The sequence below is a fragment of the Cololabis saira genome, chromosome 11 (assembly GCF_033807715.1).
Source record: "Cololabis saira isolate AMF1-May2022 chromosome 11, fColSai1.1, whole genome shotgun sequence".
NCBI classification, from domain to species: Eukaryota; Metazoa; Chordata; class Actinopteri; order Beloniformes; family Belonidae; genus Cololabis; species Cololabis saira.
In genome coordinates this window covers 45,064,815-45,069,630 of record NC_084597.1, presented here as the reverse complement: position 1 = coordinate 45,069,630, position 4,816 = coordinate 45,064,815, and the positions used below count along the sequence as shown (strand labels likewise).

At 41.9% G+C, this 4,816-nt stretch overlaps 1 non-coding gene across 1 annotated transcript; it reads right to left on the bottom strand.

Annotated features, from left to right (window-relative positions):
• Positions 1-3,431: 3,431 nt before the first annotated feature.
• Positions 3,432-3,505, bottom strand: trnat-agu (transfer RNA threonine (anticodon AGU)). The gene has a single exon. It is a non-coding gene; the product is annotated as a tRNA-Thr (tRNA).
• Between the last annotated feature and the right edge of the window lie 1,311 nt (positions 3,506-4,816).

Here is a 4,816-nt window from a genome sequence, read left to right as displayed (position 1 = left end):
TTGATGTTTACAGTTCATAAGTATATTGAACTACTTACCTAAGTACCTACCTGAAGTGCCTTGAACCAACTGTGAACACTTATTTAGAAACCCAGCATTGGATTGAGAGAGTATTTCACTGTGGTTTTCATGAATATGTTGTAAAATGTATATATTTGTGTTCATTGTTAACTAAATATTGTTATTTTGTAACATTGTTTGTTGAATATATTGTTGAATTATTTGAATGTTAAGAATAAACTAATATCTGACTGAAACACCATGTTTGCCTCATGTTAAATATATGTTATATTCATGCATTAGGCCGCCTGCGTAGGACCAGTAATATCTGCAAACTGCTCCTTGACAAATACCGGTAATTTTATAATAGTGGCATACTCTGGCCTACACTATCTGTTGCAAATCAGCTGTTCCAAGGGACAGTTTACAAAAGAAACTACTTGAAAGGTGAGAGAATAGTTGTCAAATGTCCATGTGTGGATTGACTAAGGAATAAGGAATAATTCACTCAAAATGCATAATTATGTAGTTGTCTCACCCTATAGTCTGTGGGCCAGTATTGATTGCAAAATCTGCACCTCTTCTGTGGCTAATGTTAATTTCATAATGATCCTTACTCCCTGAAGTGAAGCAGCAGAAATTAAGTGACAATGTGCAAATACTACTGGCCCATTTTTGGGTAAACTAAATATGCAGAAGTAGTCTTACATGTCACTGTTTATAACACAGGGCGTTTATCCTTTGCTGGACAGGCCGTTTAAAAAAAAAATAAAAATTGGGGCATAAATTGAGAGTATACCCACTTCTTCAGGGACCACTACACCACTGGGGTCAGGGGGACCCAGGCCGACCCACAGAGACCCGGCCGGACCCCAGCCGGACTGGGGTTACCTAACCCTAACCCTAACCGGGAACTCCTGGACTGCACCCCGGCCACAGGGACCCCCATTACCTCCCAGCACCTCCAGGGACCCCACACACATCCCCGGGAAACACCACACCCATCCCCGCCAACCACCGCACTGCACCCCGGCCAGACCCCCACACCGGGAGCCAAAGCCCTCAACCCGGCGCTCCGGCCGAGCCCGGGGACCCGCACTTACGCACCCCTCCGACCGGCCACCCCTGAGTGATAGAGCCCAGCCCACGGGCCTGGAGGAGAGGCCCCTGGTACCCCCCGGGGACCTCGTGCCCGTGGTACCGCGGACAGCGCTCTGCAGCCCATGTAGGGACTTAGAAACTTTTCCAACACGTGCCTCGTGTATGTGGTACCATGGACAGCACTCTGCAGCCCGTGTAGGGACTTTGAACGTGCCTCCTGCCCGTGGGCAGCACTCTGCAGCCCGCGGGCAGCACTCTGCAGGGGACTCTCAACATTTTTCAAACATTTTTAAACACTTTTCATGCCCGTGGTACCATGGACAGCGCCAGGACCGGCAGACAAAGCTTGGATCGAGGGCTGACTTTCAATAGATCGCAGCGAGGTAGCTGCTCTGCTACGCACGACACCCTGACCCAGAATCAGGTCGTTTGCATGGGATTTAGCACCAGGTTCTCCACAAACATGCTTTGCGCAATGGGAGAGGGGCGACCATCCTTCGGGAAAAAGCTGTAGGATCTGAGTGGTCACTGTTACCACATAAGAACTTTGTCCAGATTGCTGTCCCTGACATAAATAAACTATTACTATCTCTGCCAATTGAAAAACCTGCTGGAACAGACAACCTAGATGGTAAACTGCTACGACTTGCTGCAGCTTACATATCAACTCCCATTTGTCACATCTTTAATAGATGTTTTACTAACGGGGTTTGATCAAGGATTTGGAAAGAGGCTAAGATAATTCCAATACCAAAGGACAATAAATCTAACTTCACAGATGCTAACAGCCGTCCAATAAGCATACTTCCTGTCTTAAGCAAATTATTAGAAAAGATAGTTTTTAAACCAATCCAAAATTATTTTATCATAAGCAGAGGTGTCAAGTAACGAAGTACAAATACTTCGTTACCTTACTTAAGTAGAAATCTTTGTTATCTATACTTCACTGGAGTAATTATTTTTCCAACGACTTTTTACTTTTAAATTTTCACGCAATTATCTGTACTTTTTACATTAAAAAAAAAACAGCCTCGTTACTCTATTTCATTTCGGCCTTTAAATAAAAACTATCCAGTTAAATTGCTCCATCCGGATAGAGTGAATTTGGTTGTGGTTGTTTCAGATGTTCTTGTCCAGTTTTGTTCTTACATCCGTTCCCTCAGATTCCTGCAACTAAACTTGGATGTACATTCCAATAAAGGTTAGGATAAATGATAACATGCCTCTGAAGTTTGACTTTTTGCACCATTACAATACTTATAGGAAACTAGTCATCATATCTCCTGCTCTCTGAAACACATGTTAATGCTCAATAGTACACATATATGCTTCTTTAATATATTTGCATTATACTAAGATGCATTCATTTTCAATGGCTTTTGTCCTTAATGGCTTTTTCCCCCTTACATTACTTTTACTTTTATACTTTAAGTAGTTTTGAAACCAGTACTTTTATACTTTTACTTGAGTAAAAAACTTGAGTTGATACTTCAACTTCTACAGGAGTATCTTTAAACTCTAGTATCTATACTTCTACCTGAGTAATGAATGTGAGTACTGAAGACACCTCTGATCATAAATAATGTGATCACAAGTTCACAGCATGCATACAGAGAGTGTCATTCAACCACCACAGCTCTAGCCCAGCTAACTGATTAGTACTGAAAGTACTTGATGGTATATCCATCCATTATCTTTACCCGCTATATTCTTTGCAGGGTCACGGGGGTCTGCTGGAGCCTATCCCAGCTCATTTTCAGGTGAGAGACAGACCCCTGGACAGGTCAAAACACAATTTTTATAATCTGAAACTTTCAACGATAACCCGAGTTTCAGTGGTAAACAGTTTGGCCAGTATGGGGACTGACCCCATGACCTTGGGGTTATTAGCACCAGAATCTGACATTCTGAGCTAACCAGCCTTCATGGTGAGTGTTTCTTTTTCGTATGTACGTATGTACGTATGTACGTATGTATGTACGTATGTATGTGCATGTTTGATCCAGGCCTGGTTTACAACATCTTGAATTACATGCACAGTCTCCCAAACCAAGTAGAGACCTTTTTAAGTGAGGTCAAACTTGGAAAGTAAGTGACTGTCAGAAACACCACGTAAAGAAATACACATTTGGTCAAGAAGAATTGGAGGAGTATCCCACCTTGTGGCACGAGTGAAGAACAGCAAAGCATTAAAGTGACTAAAAGGAGAAGAACCAGACACTACCTTTTTTTTAAGCTATATGTCATTTTTCCATTTCACCACCATAGTTAAACCATGAATGAATGAGACACATATCATCTTTTTCTCATCCAGAGACAGATGAGTCTAGAGGCTCTGCTGGGATTTGAACCCAGGATCTCCTGTTTACTAGACAGGTGCTTTGACCAACTAAGCCACAGGGCCTCCACAACCTCTAGAACAGTAAGTTCTAGTGTCCTACCTCACATTCACTCTTTACAGGTCACTTGAACCAATACAAAACAGGTTCAAGTGACTAAGATCAGGGTTTGTGTTTGTTTTTTTTTTTTTTTTTACGTCATTTTTTTTCATGATTTATTTTTAGCTCTGTCTGCGTCTGCGTGGCATTGTCAAAAGATGTGATGAGAACTAGTAAGAAGGAGTTCTATTTATAAACTCTGTTACAAGCTTGTTGATGGAATGGAATGGTTCATGCTTGGTGGAATGGTTGTGCATGTTTGCAGGCTGGAGCCTTGGGAGCTGCGTTCTGGCCTGTGTTCCTGGCCCCCCTCCCCCCATCCCCGGTCATCCCGTTGCTGCTTCCACATGACTGCTGTGTGCTGCTGACGTCCCCGACCACCCCAGTCTGGCCTTCGGCAGGAGGGCCTTAAGCATGCAAGCTTGCAGGTGGCAAATATTCACGTCAAATAATGACATATATGTGCCAATTATGTAACAATGATATACACTACAAAGGTTTTAAGTCAGCGCTTCCAACCTAAAATCACCAAACTAATCTGTCCACAATAACACATTTCATCTTCCACCTGCAAACCACTGCAGCCGAAGCTAAACAAGTGGCTCTTATGGGGGAAACAATACTAAATAATAATTACAAGATTTAATTCATGTCAAATTTAAATCATATTTTAAATGACTTTATAAAAAAAGGAAAAATATATATCCAGCCACTGTTGTTAAATCTACCAGTTGCAGTAATTATGCCATGTACTTTTTTAAATGACTATTGACAAAAAAAACAAGAAAAGAAACCAAAAAAAAAGCTAAATTGACAGAACTTTTACATAAAACTCAAACACAGGGAGACGGACTGATGTTGCGCTGGACAAACCACCAAATACCAGCAAATAACCAAAAGAAACACGACCAACCTCAATGAGAACTGTTTCCACCACATCCTTAGTGAGAAGATACCAAGCTGAAGGTGAATAACTAACTGACTCGGTCCAGAGGAATATTTACAGATAAATATACTGCTGGTGACGTCATAAAGGATCAAAGGAGGCAAGAATTCCACCGCCATATCAACCTACGTCATATCAAACCTACGTCATATTAGAGACGCCCCACTTCACTCCCACATGTTCACCGGGGGTTGTTGTCACATTGTGAGTGTCTAAAATAAGAGGCTGTGAACGGGTGAATAGGAAAAAGACTAAATCGCTTTGCAGAGCCTATAAGTGGCTGAACTAAAGAAATAAACTATAGGAGCGCCATCCATTTATTTGAAGGAGT